We start from the raw sequence: 17,816 nt of genomic DNA, 5'->3' as shown, positions 1-17,816 counted from the left end.
ACACACACACACACACACACACACACACACACACACACACACACACACACACACACACACACACACACACAGTCAAAAATGCAGACACTCTCTCCCTCTCTGTTTTGAAGTTTTTAAAAAATATTGGTTATCTTACAGAATATTGTGTCTGCTCTCTTAGTACTCCTACCAATCCGAATTCCTCTCCCTTTCCACTGCCCTTAAGCGCCTCTCATGCACCCTGATTCTCCTACAGTGTATTTAAACATTATATGCAAATCTGTTTGTCCTAAAATCTGATGTTGACCACCCTTTAATCTTACGGCCCAAGGTACACCCCTGGGAGAACACTAGAGCTCGACAAAACATCGTCAATGTAGAAAAATTAATCTTGCATGTGGCCACCTGCCTCCATTTAATTCTTCACCAGAAAGAGTGCAAAAGAATGAGGACAAAGCCAATGCCACATGAAAGTGGAACTTGTGACCTGAAAAAAGTAGCGTCAAAGTTATGTTGAACGAACCAAGGTTGCTTCAGCGTAACTCTCGACAACTCATCCTCGCAGAGCGATAGCCACAATACCCTTGCGAGTGATAATGCGCTTTACAAATACACATAACATAACATGGTTGCCAATTAGGTAAAATAGCCACTCCCCCTGGCTCGTCCAATGATACGCTAGCACTGCGCAGGCAACCCCTCACCCCAGCAGCTCTGGAAGGTGGCACAGAAGGAAATGAGGGTTTTCATGGTACATAATATGACGTGTCCCAGATTAATGTTATGCATCCTAGATGTTCTTGCTGACAAGATGCTTGTTCCCTGTCTAACTACTAGTGTGAGTGGTCTCTGAAGCCCACAGCCTGGACCTGCGCCTCCTATGCTCTCCACCAACGCCACCCACAGCCGTGCACCCCTTTTTAATATCACAGCCGCGCATTATTGAAAGCTGTTAATCTAATCCAGTAACAAGGAATATGGTAGCTAATGCAAATATTCATGAGATGCAGATTAGAAGCAAGGACACACAGTAATGAATTCCCTCTTTGGCATCAAAGTGCTTTTCTTCAATTTTTGTGGCGCGTGGTAATTAGCAGAGTAATTACATCTCTCATCCTCCTCCCTCCGCCTCCCCTCAGTCTGGTCCCTACCATCCCAACTCACTCCTGCTGAGTGGTCTAAAACCACCACAAGAGAAGCATTAAGCGAAGGGGTTGCAGGTTTCCCGATTCTGTCCATTCCAGCATCATCCATTTTCCTTTTAGTTCCCACCGGCAGACAGCGGAGAGCTGTTCTACCTAGTAAGGAGATCAGGGTGCAGCTGCCCAGCTGAAGTGGGGTGGTGAGCTGTGATAACTCTGCTAATTAGCTTTTTGTTGCCGTGCTCAAGATCGACGGTCCCACTCGTTCAAAGTTCTGCTTCTAAGCACTAACCCACATCCTAGCACAAGCATCTGTTGTGCATGTTTGTGTATGTGGCCTGTTTGGTACATGCATTGTATGAGTGAGGCAGAGGTGGTGGGATCAATGCTGAATACCCCTGGCCTGCTCATGTGACAGAGATGAGGTTGTTTTACCAGACAGTGGAAGTGGATTGTTAAGATGGCTGAAGTTGGCGGTGGTTACTAGACTCTGACATTGGTGACTGACAAATATAATTAGGCCTTTTGCAGAAAGGAGGTGCTGATTAGGCGTCCTTTAGCTATTTATTTATTTAGCCATTTTATATATGGTGGGATAGCAGTCTCTGTTGCTCCAGGTAACAGGCACCCTTTTGAGGGATCCCAGTTTGTCTCCCTATAATCACAGTTCAGAGTGGCTGATAAAGCCAGGTGCAAAAACCTCATGCCTCTCTGTTGTGGGTGTTGCAGGCTGGAGACTACACTGCTGTAAGGGGCATCACGGTGCACAAAAGCTGGGTCTGGACAGCTGCCTTGAAATTACACTTTAAACAAGAACCCTCCCAAAATCAGTCCTGAGAGTTCAGACAGTTTCAAGATATTTTTATCCAAGAAAAGTATTGCCCCTTGGAGTATTCTAAAGCCTGCTGTGCAACCAGAGCTGTCGTCCATCTGAAGACCAGATTCCCACAGGTGACAGAGCATCACCTGAAGTCTTGCCATGCTGGATGAAACTGTCCATCTGACCTGAAGTGCTCAGAAGCCAGTCTGTCTGCTGATGGAGGAAGGAGTCTGGCAGCTATGCAGGAGGAGTGAATCTTCAGAGAGACGTACAGGCACTGTGATGGCAGTGCTGCTGGGATCTGCCAGGAGAAGAAAGACTGAGAAGAGCAACCTCTGAGCCTCAGAATGGTGGGCACAAGTCTCTTTGCATTACTGGTCCAGATGGGAATCTCAGATTTGTGAAGCAACCTCACTGCCAGGTCCAGACGTGAAGCTCTGGGGGCAGAACGACGCCGTAGATGGAATGGCTGCTTGCTAAGTGAGCCCTGAGTGAAGAGGGTTCTACATGCGCAGAAGCTCTGCAGTGTAGAAACTATACGGGCAGAATGTCTGCAGGTCCTGGTGTATCATTCATATAAGTCCTCTACCAAGAGAGAGCTCACCCGGCAAGTGTTGTGATCTGGAAGGTGCTGACTGCAGATGGTCAATGGTTGAATGCTACAGGGTAGCCCAACTGATGAATAGGTCACTCGTGGAATAGAAGAGTTCCCATCCTGCAGAATTCTTTCCAGCCACCAAAGAGAACACTCAAGAGGTGGACGGGGAGTGTTGATGCTACCAAGGACATCTGCTCTGGTGTTCCACCTCCCTACAGAGGCTGGACAGGAGGACACCAGAGAGGAACAGCTGGGAGGAGTGTGGTGGGTCACTCAGAGTGAACAAGCTCCCTGGGCTGCAGAAGTGATGTGAAACCCTTAAAATGACTGACAATCTCTGCCTTTCTGCAGTAATATCAAGGGGTGGAGCCTGTGATTCCACTAGGAGCCGCCATTTTCAAGGGTGGAAGGTGCGGTTTGATAACACGCCAGACATGCCTTGTAGTGGCTATGTTCTCCACATAGACACAGCAGGGGTAAGGTCCCCCCTACTGGTGAACACTTTCTATTACAGCGCTTTCACAGCAGTCCGGCGAATACAAGACTCGGCAAACAACAAGGACTTGAATTGCCTGTATCATCACCATTACACAACACTATGAGACCAATGTTCATAATTCTGGAGTATCCCACAATATAAAACACCATCAGGACTTCTATCTGTGAAAACAGTATTAATAACCATCTACACAATTAGAAGACGGTTCTCCTGACAATTCGTTTTTGAAATTAGATACACACGTTTAGCAACATTCATGTCTGGCACCAAAGTTTACGAACAGCTCCTTGTCTTGGAAGCCTTCAAAAACAAAAAACACAATGCATGTCAAAGACACAATGAGGACTAGCTAACACTGGCATCCACAATGCCAGAGCTCAAAGGCATCAAGTCATGTAGATCAATAGTGGAGCTGTCAACAACATCAACCCATAAAGAACTCCAGTCAATAAATGGGGAACTAACCACACTTAGAACCTAAATCGACAAATCTGACAAAGTACCAGTTGCCCAAGAAACTAAACGGTTAGAGAGCCCAGATCTAGGAAACAAATTAAAAGTGTCTCTAAAAAAATAAACAGCAGACCTTGAAGAAAGTAGCCAGAGAGATAATGTTAGAGTCTTCGGAACACTAGTCAGAGGTGGGAAGAAACGTGCTGAAATTCCTCTCAATATTCATCCGTAAATTAATGGAACTGTGTAGTAAGCTGGCTCTGTATACATTATATCAAAATGATATATAGTGTGCACAGAGTCCAGGGGCTCCCCAGAAGCTTAACAGAGGCTAAAGTAGATAATACTAATGCTCTCCTTTGTGGTACTGTGGTCGAGCAGTTGGGCTCGTCAGAGGGTAGTGCAAAGCATTTGTTGTACACACACAGAGACAATAGAAGAATCACATACTCAATGATTTAACTCCATACCAATGGTTTTTATACAGCAAAAATATATTTTCTTAAGTTATTTTTAGAATCACAAGATTCAAGTTGCAGGCAAGTACTTCAATAGATTCATATTTCACACCTGTATCAATAGTACTTTGTTTGAAATCGATAAGTTATACAGTTTTTGAAATATTGGCAATTATGTGTTTTAAAAGTTGACTGCAATTTTCAGAAACAGTTCCTGGGGGGAGGAAAAGTTAGATCGATTTGCAGGTAAGTACAAAACTAACAGTTCCAGTCTCTGGGTTTTAGGAAATCCACAGGTTGGGGTTCCAGCTAACCCCAAACATCCACCACCAGCAACACAGGGCCGGCCGGGAGCAGAGGTCAAAGTTGAGGCAAATTTAACATGGGCTCCTATGGAGACTGGGGACACTCAGTTTCAGATCTACAGGCAGGTAAGAACCAGCATCTTTGGAGGGCAGACTTGGGGGCGGGGGGGGTTAGAGGAGCACTGGGGTGGGGGTCCCACAAGTAGGCACCAAACATACACCCTCAGCGGCACAGGGACAGCAGGGTGCAGGGTGGAAACAAAGCATAGGGTCTCCAATGATTCTCTATGAGGGAACCCTGGGGTCACTCGGATGCTGCAGGCGAGGTCCAGGGGGTCAACTCGGGCAAATCTTAGGCCTGACAGGGAGGAGGGCTGCCTATTGAATGTAGCTGCACCGGAGGTCAGGTTCTCCAAGGCCTGGGGGCTGCGGATGCAGTGGTCTTTTAGACGTTGGATAACTTCGTCTGAAGCTTTTGCGGGCAGGAGGGTCCTTGGGATTCCCTCGGCAGGCATCATTGTGGAGGGGTAGAGAGGTCAACCCGGGTGGGCACTGGCTTGCAATCACCTGGGGATCCTCTCTAGTTGGTTAGGCCACCTGGACATGGGCCGTTGGCGTCGGTGCAGAGTGGTCAGGACTCACGCATTCAGAGTAGTGTTGGAGTCGTTGGTTGTTGTTTCATATTGGACAGGGCAGCTGTCCACAGCAGAACTTGGTCCTTTTGGGTGCAGGGCAGTCCTCTGGAGCTTGGCAGAGGTCGATGGTCCTGCTGGATGTGTCGCTGATCTTTTGTAGGTTCTTTGGAGGAGGAGACAGGTCTGTAGGGCTGGAGCCAAGTCAGTTGTCATCTTCCTTCTTCTCTACTGAAGGGTTCAGCTTAGCAGTCCTTCTTTCTTGTCAGGTCACCAGAAATCTGGTGAGCTGGGTTCAGGGAAGCCCTTAAATCCTAGATTTAGGGGCATGTCAGGGATCAGAGGGCAGTAGCCAATGGCTACTGTCCCTGAGGGTGGCTACACTCTTCTTGTGTCCACTCCCTTTGGGGATGGGGGCACAAACCTAACCCTATTGGTCCCTGTCCACCAAATAAAGATGGAGGATTCTGCAGAGAGGGGTCACCTCAGCTGTGGACACCTTAGTGTTAGTCCTAGGTGGATGGGGGATGGGGAGGGCGGTCACTCCTCCCTGTTTTTCCAATTTTCCAACTGGACTTGCTACCAAAAGCGGGGCTTTGTCATGGGGGCCGGGCAGCTCCACTAGCTGGAGTGCCCTGGGGCACTGTAACCCGAGGCATGAGCATTTGATGCTCACCGCCAGGTGTGAAAGTTCCCGCGGGGGAGGTGTGAAGCACCTTCACCCAGGACAGGCTTTGTTTCTGACCACAGAGTGCACAAAGGCTCTTACCCCATGTGGTCAGAAACTTGTCTGAAAGTGGCAGGCTAGCACAGACCGGTCAGTCCTGCACTAGCAGTTTGGCTAACATACAAGGGGCATCTCTAAAAATGCCCTCAGTGTGCATTTATCAATAAATCCCGCACTGGCATCAGTGTGGGTTTATTGTGCTGAGAAGTTTGAAACCAAACTCCCCAGAATTCAGTGTAGCCATTATGTAACTGTGGAGTTCTTAATGACAAACACCGAGACCATATACTCAATATGGCTACACTGCACTTAAAATGTCTAAGAATGGACTTAGACACTGTAGGTGCATATTGCTCATGCAGCTATGCCCTCACCTGTGGTATAGTGCACCCTGCCTTAGGGATGTAAGGCCTGCTAGAGGGGTGACTTACCTATGCCATAGGCAGTGGTTTGTGGGCATGGCACCTTGAGAGAGGTGCCATGTTGACGTTGACTTTGCAGCTTGTGTGTGCTGGGAGGGAGAAAAAGGCATTGTACATGTGCTTGGTGAGGGGTCCCCCAGGGTGGCATAATACAAGATGCAGCCCTCGGGACATTCCCTGGTCACAGAGCCCTTGGTACCATGGGCACCTTTTACAAGGGACTTAACTGTGTGCCATGGCTGTGCCAATTGTAGAAACAAAGGTAGAGACTTTGGGAAAGAACCCTGCTGAGGTGCCCTGGTTTGCAGTGTCCCAGCACACTTTCAATCAATGTTGGCATCAACATTAGACAAAAAGTGTGGACGCTACAGAAATTAAAATATCCTTAAAGCGAGATAATATAAAACATCAAGAAGTTGAGAATCAAACCAAAGGGTGCAAGGCCGTTGAAAAAAAACCTGCAACACAGAAGACACATGTAGACAAGACAGAGACAAATCAAGTCCTTTGTAAAAGATGTAACCGTAAAATAGGACAGAATAATCCCAAAATTCAGAATAGAGAACATGCCCAATAGGGATGCAATTACAACTCCTGCCCAGTGAGATCTATCAAGACCTAGTTGATGGTGGGAGCATACCCGCAGATAGCAGAAGCTGCAGAGTAGCAGACCAAAGTCTTCCTGAACTCTTCTTCTCATTGTTTTGGGGTTGTCAGTGAAGCCGTCATCTACTGATCTAACTTTCCTGAAGCATTCAAGACCCCAGTTCTCTTCCTGTGATACAGATGGTATGTAGACCATTTGCTGATACCTGGCCATCCAGTAACATAATCTTAGACGTTAAAAGGAAAACTATTCCCCTGTGCTACCACAGCAAGGGATCATTTCACACCCTGACTGCATACAACACGATAAGGGTCTAACCAGACCCAGTACTTACCTAGTCTCTTACCCAGAGTGACCATGCATCACGCTTGAGAACTTGTTACATGGTCACTCAGTTTTAAAGGATTTTACAATTTATGTTAAACAGAAAAAAGTCTTCAGTGACCTAGCAACTAAAAAACTAACATTGCTCTCATACAAGATGCATCTTTCAAAATATGGAGTTGACAAGCTAAAGAGGGAATGGGATGGGGTGATCCCTTCTGTGGAGCAGACACCCAAAAACCGACTCCCGAAATCCAATCCAGAATTATAGGGAAGGGGAGTGGTCATCCTGACAGATAGAAGTACATCGGTCAGTCTGGGGATAAAAATAAGGGCATAGGGCCTGATTTAGACCTCGGCAGACGTCACAACAGTGACGGATAGCCTGTCCACCGAAATATAAATCCCATCATGTTCCGTTGTGACAGAGTAACCCGTCCGCCGATTTCTAAATCAGACCCATAGTTTGACCCAGCAGGCAACTGCGTGTTCACCACACTGCCGCTAAAAAACTGTAACACCACTTTCACTAAAGGCTCTGGTACCCACCCAACCTCTTGAAAGAGGATTGCATCTCCACTCCAGGCAGATACTTACTGGTTTGTGCAGTGTATAATCATGGTGTGAGGGGACTGGGATGTGACAGTGGGCCCAAATATAGAAAACAGTAGGCCACCTGAGGGCAGGAACAATGATGCCAGAAGGATCTTAAGACCTAAGGGAAGCCTTTGTGTTCCTGGGTCACTGACTGCTTTTACACCCTATGGCCAAAGAATACACTTCTGTTTGCTAACGCGTATGCCACAGAGTCGAGAAAAATACCTTTTTTTTTTAACACCATAGAGCTGCGTTTCCCAAACTGCGGAATGGGAGTAATAAGTGTATCAGACAATGCGCAGTTTTATATAAGAAAGGTGCAATAAACATCTTCCTAAACACAAACATGGAGGATGAATGGATGAACACAACGAGATAGCAAATATCAAATTTATAAAAGGAAATTACAAGGGCAGTTCAGAGAATACTTGGACCTCAAAGAAATACCAGTGACCTCTACAGTGCTTTTAAGGGCCTGGTGAATGTCTTATATAGGAGAACTCAAGATGAAAGACCCAACCCACACATGGAAACCAAAGGAGAAACAAGAATTAGTCTTGAAAGAGACATATCTACACTACAGGAGAGGTAGCAACAAGGGAGAGACTAGATCAGTCAGATGAAACCCTCCAGTCTCACTGAACAGGAGCTCACCCCCAGACTTGCAGCATGAGCTGGGTAAGGAGGGCTCTGACCCGGACATCCAGAAGGCTCCTCCTGCTGCTGACTGGAAGGGTCCAGGCGAGGACCACTGCCGCCCCCAGGAGTCTTATAAATGCACCAACTCACCAACTTCCCCTATCATGGAAACCTCTCCACGAGGCAAGCGAAAGGGGACTATACCCTGAAACCATAGGGACCTTTGGTACCTAAACTGGTTCAGATGGACTCGAGCTGTACCAGAGGCAGGCCTACATCACTCCTTAGCTGTGACATGGAAATATTGGCTAAAATCCCGGATATGTCCCTAGGCAAGATGTTATCCTTGTTAGTAAATAAGCGATAAGTGCGCCCCAAATGATGAACTAAAGTGGGGGAGCCGGAGAAGTGGGGGGCCGGGGAGTGAGGCGAACATAACACCTATTTCGTATGGTATTGAGCAAATATCTAACCCTCCTAGCCAGGTTTAGACTGGCCAACAGCGCTATTGGGCAGTGCCCGAAGGGCTGGTCCTGCACATCAGTGTGTGGGCGGGTTTTATGGCCGGCTGGGCCGATATCTCCTGTTAATATCAGTGTCCGCGATAGTACAACTTATTTAGCTGTTTTCTTTGCTTGGGTGGAGGGGCACTTTAATTTTGGTACCCGGGCCTATAATTTTGTCCCAATCCATCCATGGTCCGACCAAAAATGATCGAGACCATTTCCTAGTCTCACCCAAATTTTGTATTCTAAGCCCCTGGTAAAAGACGACCATGCTGAGGCACAAATAGTGCATGGGAAATGATTGGTGGTGATGGCACACCATGAACGAATGATATAAAAAAATCAATGATCAGCTGCCAACATCTAAAACGCTTGCAGACCGTCCCTCTTTTCTGGAGAACAGATAAAAGCGAACCACCTTAACACAGTAACCTACAAGCATCTTCAAAAGCACCACCTGCAAAATCCACCCATAACTCCATCTGCAACCAAGAAGCACAACTGTGGCTGAACTCTCTTCTGTACCAAGGGCAACTCGGCCACACTGCGGTGCCTGTGTGGTGGACTCGTCGCCACAGTCATGAAGTGCGCCTGAGATGCTCTTCCACCGTGATCAAGAAGTGTACACGTGTCGGTCCATCGTGCCACTGTGACCACATGAGGTGGTGTGGGCTGCTTGCAATGTACTGCCACGTAACTGAAGCGGGTCTGACGCTTAGAGGGACCTGCCCTATCCTGGACCTGCCCCATCCTGTAGGATTCTGCAACTCCAAGCACCTGTGGTGTATCAAAGACCTCAGATGGTGGCAAGCACCGTGGTCTCTGGTCATGCCCTGCCTGGACTGAGGCTGGACCTGCGGACAGTGCGTCACCTGCAAGAAGAGAACGCGAGTGATGACGCGTTGATAGTTCTCGATGACCTCAATTCAAACACAGAGTTCTGCAACTGGTGGGACTTTAGAGGTGGCTGAACTCAACTGTGCAATGCTTATGCGGAACAGGGGTAATCTCCACCCGAGCCTCGATTCGCACTCATAGACTCTAACCCTAGTCTGAAGATGTCTACTCTCAAGGAAGGATACCCGGTTAAGGGAAGGCGTGGATGGCATCCCAAGGCGAAGTAAAACACAGGGTGGGACAACCAGTTATTGCTCTGCTCGGTGAATATTCTGTTTGGAATTTCCCACCCCTTCTCTCCACCACCACGACCACCATCAGAAGCCTGTGACTGCTCGCCATCGCATGGGCAGAAGGGGTTGTACTTGGACCAGACTGCAGACCCAAGGTAGGACAGAGCGGGGACATCAGAGACAAATACCCCCCCCCCCCCCCCATGGCGGAAGCCAGCACTTCAGTCCTCCCCCAGTGCCCTCTACCTCCCAAACTGGGATCTGATCCCCATTGTGAACAATCATACTCGGAGGAGGCTTTGCACCAACCCATTGCTTATAATCAATTGATTGTCCTGTCAACCTCATTCGCTTTAGATGTGAACTAACTTTGCATAATTACGTGAAATGTGGGGAACTTTACACCACATGCAAATGTGCCATCTTAAGGTATATTTTAGCTCAAAACCCGTCTTTCCGTTCATTTTTGATGAGACGACTCATTCAACGATAAAAAAAGAGAGAGAAAAACTCTTTGCTGCGAAGAGCCCCTCACTTTCTGGATGTTTATTTTCTTCCCACGCGCCAGCAGCACACATCGTATGTGGAGTGTGGCGTAACTATGCAACATGGCGTCATTCCAGGGATCCTGCTTGACAAGCTTCATGCAAAATTCTTGAAACTGTGCAATTTAATTTAGCGTAATTTGCTTGCTTCTTATTCAATTGCTTTTCTTCTGTTTTTCTAATTCTCCTGGAGCATAGATTCTTTAAACCTTTTTTACAGGTGTATTTGTACCCTTCTTGGGCTCCATAATACAGTTTATTTTTCCAGTGTTTCTTACAAGGGTTTCCTCGTTCTCTCCCCATGTGCTGTTTCACCCTTCACACCCCTCACAATTCCACATTGCTCCTTGCCCCTCCCAGCTCACTCCCAACAGCACAGCAACAAGTGCATTGTTCCTGGGGTTTGACTAGAGTGGACTTTAACAGGTTGGTTTGGTTTGTGGATCTCCTGCGTTCCACATGTTGCATGAAAGCCGAAGCCTTGGCACACGCAGGAAGCATTAATGGTGCTGGAGATGGTGGGCGACTACTCCGCTCAGCGGGTGTTTGAGGCAGAAGGTGTTCAATGTGACTGGAAAATAAATGCCTCTTCTCCTAGAGACCAATACATCTGAGACCCAGAGACCCATACATCTGCTCCTAGAGACCCAGACATCTGCTCCTAGAGACCCCTGCTCCTAGAGACCCATACATCTGCTCCATACATCTGCTCCTAGACACCCGTACATCTTCTCCTAGACACCCGTACATCTGCTCCTAGAGACCCATACATCTGCTCCTAGAGACCCATACATCTGAGACCCATACATCTGCTCCTAGAGACCCATACATCTGTCCCTAGAGACCCATACATCTGAGACCCATACATCTGTTCCTAGAGACCCATACATCTGCTCCTAGAGACCCGTACATCTGCTCTTAGAGACCGATACATCTGCTTCACAACTGCCCCTAGAGACCCGTACATCTGCCCCTAGAGACCCATACATCTGCCCCTAGAGACCCATACATCTGAGACCCGTACATCTGCTCCTAGAGACCCGTACATCTGCTCCTAGAGACCCGTACATCTGGTCCACATCCGCTCCTAGAGACCCGTACATCTGCTCCTAGAGACCCATACATCTGCTCCTAGAGACCCATACATCTGAGGCCCATACATCTGCTCCTAGAGACCCGTACATCTGCTCCTAGAGACCCGTACATCTGCCCCTAGAGACCCATACATCTGAGACCCGTACATCTGCTCCTAGAGACCCGTACATCTGCTCCTAGAGACCCATACATCTGCTCCTAGAGACCCATACATCTGCTCCTAGAGACCCGTACATCTGCTCCTAGAGACCCGTACATCTGCCCCTAGAGACCCATACATCTGAGACCCGTACATCTGCTCCTAGAGACCCGTACATCTGCTCCTAGAGACCCGTACATCTGGTCCACATCCGCTCCTAGAGACCCGTACATCTGCTCCTAGAGACCCATACATCTGCTCCTAGAGACCCATACATCTGAGGCCCATACATCTGCTCCTAGAGACCCGTACATCTGCTCCTAGAGACCCGTACATCTGCCCCTAGAGACCCATACATCTGAGACCCGTACATCTGCTCCTAGAGACCCGTACATCTGCTCCTAGAGACCCATACATCTGCTCCTAGAGACCCATACATCTGCTCCTAGAGACCCATACATCTGAGGCCCATACATCTGCTCCTAGAGACCCAGACATCTGCTCCTAGAGACCCACACATCTGCTCCTAGAGACCCCTGCTCCTAGAGACCCATACATCTGCTCCTAGAGACCATACATCTTCTCCTAGAGACCATACATCTGCTCCATACATCTGCTCCTAGAGACCCGTACATCTTCTCCTAGACACCCGTACATCTGCTCCTAGAGACCCATACATCTGCTCCTACAGACCCATACATCTGAGACCCATACATCTGCTCCTAGAGACCCATACATCTGTCCCTAGAGACCCATACATCTGAGACCCATACATCTGTTCCTAGAGACCCATACATCTGCTCCTAGAGACCCATACATCTGCTCCTAGAGACCCATACATCTGCTTCACATCTGCCCCTAGAGACCCGTACATCTGCCCCTAGAGACCCATACATCTGAGACCCGTACATCTGCTCCTAGAGACCCGTACATCTGCTCCACATCTGCTCCTAGAGACTCGTACATCTTCTCCTAGAGACCCATACATCTGCCCCTAGAGACCCATACATCTGAGGTCCATACATCTGCTCCTAGAGACCCATACATCTGCTCCTAGAGACCCATACATCTGAGGCCCATACATCTGCTCCTAGAGACCCGTACATCTGCTCCTAGAGACCCGTACATCTGCCCCTAGAGACCCATACATCTGAGACCCGTACATCTGCTCCTAGAGACCCGTACATCTGGTCCACATCCGCTCCTAGAGACCCGTACATCTGCTCCTAGAGACCCATACATCTGCTCCTAGAGACCCATACATCTGAGGCCCATACATCTGCTCCTAGAGACCCATACATCTGCTCCTAGAGACCCGTACATCTGCTCCTAGAGACCCTTAAATCTGCTCCTAGAGACCCTTAAATCTGCTCCTAGAGACCCATACATCTGCTCCTAGAGACCATACATCTGCTCCTAGAGACCCATACATCTGCTCCTAGAGACCCATACATCTGCTCCTAGAGACCCATACATCTGCCCCTAGAGACCCATACATCTGCCCCCAGAGACCCATACATCTGCTCCTAGAGACCTGTACATCTGCTCCTAGAGACCCATACATCTGAGGCCCATACATCTGCTCCTAGAGACCCGTACATCTGCTCCTAGAGACCCGTACATCTGCTCCTAGAGACCATACATCTGCTTCTAGAGACCATACATCTGAGGCCCTAGAGACCCATACATCTGCTCCTAGAGACCCATACATCTGAGACCCATAAATCTGCTCCTAGAGACCCATACATCTGCTCCTAGAGACCCATACATCTGCTCCTAGAGACCCATACATCTGCCCCTAGAGACCCATACATCTGCTCCTACAGACCCATACATCTGCTCCTACAGACCCATTCATCTGAGGCCCATACATCTACTCCTACAGACCCATTCATCTGAGGCCCATACATCTGCTCCTAGAGACCCATACATCTGCCCCTAGAGACCCATACATCTGCTCCTAGAGACCCATACATCTGAGGCCCATACATCTGCTCCTAGAGACCCGTACATCTGCTCCTACAGACCCATACATCTGAGGCCCATACATCTGCTCCTAGAGACCCATACATCTGCTCCTAGAGACCCGTACATCTGCTCCTACAGACCCATACATCTGAGGCCCATACATCTGCTCCTAGAGACCCGTACATCTGAGACCCATACATCTGCTCCTAGAGACCCGTACATCTGCTCCTACAGACCCATACATCTGCCCCTAGAGACCCATACATCTGAGACCCATACATCTGCTCCTAGAGACCCGTACATCTGCTCCTAGAGACCCTTGAAACACTCCCAGGTACACTGCAGATCAGCAAATGGTTACAGCATTTGTTTCCTTTCCGAGTATTCTGGAAAGCAAATTTGGCCTTGACAAGCATGTTCCTTTCAAATTATAACACAGTCACAGGCTCAGAAAGTTGTTATGTTCTTTAAGTACCTGCAATCAGTCCGCTGCTGTCCATGACCGAGCCTTCAACATAACACAGACTTTTTCAATTCTGTTCAGAACTTCCTGTTTGAATAGAATTTGAAAACTAAACAGTGCTATTTATGAATATTAAACATTTTGAATGCAGTGGTCATTTTAGATACCTTAGGATTTATTTACTTTTCCACTATTTTGATATGTTTTGTATCTTTTATGTGTTCAATAATGCTTTACAAACATGAAACATATTGGCTTGGACACTGCTTGTTAGCTTTGACATGTAAGGCTCCATGCACCATGTTTGGCAAACATATTGTGTTAGCTGCATATTCCTACATGCTTAGGCTCACCCTCCTTCATCTATTGGCCTATGTGACTCAGGAACCCTTAGCTCAAGAGATTTTCAGTCCCATCTTGTATCTTGCCACAGGAGCATCTTGGTGTCACCTGCTTCCTATTGGCTGCGTCCCTCGGCCTCTACTTGAACGTATGGAGAACTATTTTACATCAGAATAACACACTGTGCCAAGACACATTAAAATCTGCAACTCAAAATCTAGAAACCAAGGAACCCTTGTTTGGTTCTTGCGTAAAGACCGCTTTAGATGTCTGGGAATAGCTCAAAAAGGATCACAAAAAACTGGTGAAAAGAATGATGACGTCTTATTCATCTGAAAGGATGCTCATCTAGAAACATAAACTAGGAATTCATCTACGATAAAAAGTTGTCAAAGCCAGAAACTCTATTTCACCTGAGTGATTATTTCAGCATCTACTTGCAGAAGCAATTCTTTGATGGTTTGGTCCGGCTTCTAATGACGTCCTCTCAGACGTTGATATGAATTCTTTGCCAGAACGTTTAAGATTGCATTCAGTGACTTGCGAGAACAAGCCTCACATTGCCCGATCTTACACTCCCACCATCCCTTTTTTCTCTAGACACACAAGTGCCCTCCCAGCATGTGCGCCTTCCTCTTCGGATGCCTCCCACAGCATTTAATCTGACTCAAGTTTACATTCTTTGCCTCCACTGCTCCTCACAATGCTCTTTGGTCCTCAACTCACTAGAACATTTTTTTACTCCAGAAAAATGCATTACGAAAAGTAAAATCCAGTCTATTCTTCAACACTCCAATTGATGTATGTCCTGTGTCTAGTTAAAAACACAAAGCAAAGTGCTACTTCAAATTCTCCATGGAACAGGTTCCCTGAGGCCCTTGTGCAATCCCACTTAGCTGATGGTAGTGGGGCCCTTTGCATTGGCTTTTCTGATCCATGAGGTGTCCAGCCAATGTTTTTATCCGTCGGGATACCCAAAGTACCTGGGGCTGTCACGGATCATCCCGGGGTCTCCCAGATTCTGGGGGCTCTGCAATCCTTAAAAGTCATCTTCATCCTCATTGACGCAGATGATCAGCCTTAAGGACCAAGTGGCAGCCCTAACTGTGCCAAGATTGTATTAGACCCATCAGCTGTCTTTGACATAGACGACAATACGCTTTGGCCATTTTGCCACCAGCAGATAGCTCTTGACAGGTCATTTCTGGTTTTATTGTTTTTAATCTTAGAATTTAATGTCAGAATTCCCCCCAAACCTCTTGTTCATCTCAAACAATTGTGTGTCGATCCTTTGGTCTTTTTCCTCTACTTTCAAAGTGTTCCTCTTGTATCTTTAAGTCACTGTTGTATCTCCACAATCAGCGCATACACTTACAAGCATTGGTCTGCCCCCGTAAAGACCTAACTTGACCAGCAGCTCCGACCAGAAAGTGACCTTTGGTCATTCATGACCAGACGGAACTCCAACAAGAGGAGACTGGAACAGTGTTTTCAAGAGGGCCATGGACTGTGTTCCTTGTCTCTTGGATTAACCACTTCCTGGACAGCTGCATCACACTTTGTTCTTCTGTTTACGAACCTGGGGTGGCCATTTTGGGATGGGGTGGAGTCTCCTGTTTGCATGGGGCTTCCATGACCAGAAAGTGACTGAGACTGTAGACTGATGTGTGACAGAACATCAGCCTGCGGGAGCTTGTGTGGTCCTCTGTCTGAGTAACATTGGTAAATATTGTATGACTGACCTACCTATGACTGATAGTATTGAAGGCTCATTCATACGTTTGTATATTGTGCTACTGTAGGGTCATGTGGCTAATCTGGGCTTAAAATTCAGTCTTCTAGGTGTATCCATTTCACTGCTACTTACGACGTGATTAAGAAATGGGGCCTCATACGATGAACATTATATTTTACATTATTTCACATTTTGCTTCCGTCTTTTGTCTATTCATGGATTATTGGTTAATATCATTCTTGCAGTTAAGCGTAACGCTCTTCACGGCCACTAAGCGGAAACAATAAGAGTGTATCTTTCGAGAAAGGGACAACTTGGCAGGAAATGACATCACCAAACGTGTGCTTCCTTTGCAGCGCCCGGATGTTGATCCCACCACTGAGTGCAATGAAGGCTTGTTTATTCTCTCTCTGCAAATATCTCCATGAAACCTTACAAAGGTCATTGTTCTACTAGCTGAAATGATGGGTTCCCTGCAATAACTGCAGTCCTTGCACAGTTTTTATTCTGGGCAGTCATATTGCTGCAATTGTCACCACCCAAGCAGACCGCGCCACCGGCACAATGTTCTATCCCCTGTGACCCACCGTCTCGCTAACCGCCCCATCTCCACCCACTCCCTTCAAAGTCTTGTCTTACAATGGAGTGTTATTGATCTAATGGACCTCCAGTGTCCGACTCTCTGGTTTTAGGTCTTGTTCAAGATGGAGTTCCGCTTGTCTGTGTGAAGTGGAGTGCCAGTTCTTAAGGTGTCACAGGATAGTGGCCCAATAAAGTACCTTCTCAGCTCTGGAAGAAAAGCCTCCCTTCATATATGTAGCACACCACCCCATACCTGAACCCTGCTTGGCACCTTTCTTTTCTGTCTGCTGCATTTGTCGTCCCAGAGATGTTTTAAGGCATCGGTAAGGTGAGCTCTGGCACAGGGCCCCAGCCTCTCCCTTGATAGTCTCAGCTCTGTTCTGCAGTCTTGCCCTGATGACCTTGAAAAATTCTCAAACATTGCATTAAATACCATTTCCTTTGATTTTTTTTTAAGTTGGTGATGTGTGAGAATCTGTTACAGACATTTTGCAGAGAAATGCTACAATATTGAAAACACACATAACTATCCCTAAATATTAGGTGTAAACACATTTAGAATTTGGCCCAGGGTGCCTTTGTACTGTCGGTGACCTGGCCAAAGCTGGCACGAGCTGAAATTAGATCAGAAGTTCAAAGCTGTTCCTATTAGGGGCCCCCAAAATATGTTTGGCTCAGGACCCCCAAATTCCTTAAGATGTCTTGGTGTCTGCCCCCCCGCCCAAATGGGGGGATATGCACATTTATGAACGTCTATTATTTGCAGTCACCTAAACCTGATGTCATCCCTTCAAGAGTTTTTCTCTGCCAAGGAAAGATGCTGTAGGCACTCCCAACCTGTCATACACGTGGAGTGGACAAGCCTGATTACAAGTGGGAGATGTTAGCAGCTGGTCATTGATAAATGGTTGAATACCCAGAGAACCTCTCACCTGAAAGATCAATAACATGCCTCGACTAGAAGATGAATGATCTTAGAAACATTTGAAAATGTTTTGATTTTATCTTTGGAGGCTCTTATCTGAGAAATTTGCATTGAGTTGACCTGTTCTGAAATTGATTGAATTCTCAGTGGACAAGAGGTGAAAGGCCGACAGGAGAGTGAGTTA

The 17,816-nt window shown here is 47.2% G+C and overlaps 1 protein-coding gene across 1 annotated transcript in view; it reads left to right on the top strand.

Annotated features, from left to right (window-relative positions):
• IL1RAP (interleukin 1 receptor accessory protein) overlaps window positions 1–17,816 on the top strand; it is a 329,530-nt gene that overhangs the window by 310,171 nt on the left and 1,543 nt on the right. The window lies entirely within an intron of this gene.

The sequence above is a fragment of the Pleurodeles waltl genome, chromosome 11 (assembly GCF_031143425.1).
Source record: "Pleurodeles waltl isolate 20211129_DDA chromosome 11, aPleWal1.hap1.20221129, whole genome shotgun sequence".
Taxonomy (NCBI): domain Eukaryota; kingdom Metazoa; phylum Chordata; class Amphibia; order Caudata; family Salamandridae; genus Pleurodeles; species Pleurodeles waltl.
This window is presented reverse-complemented; position numbering and strand designations above follow the sequence as displayed.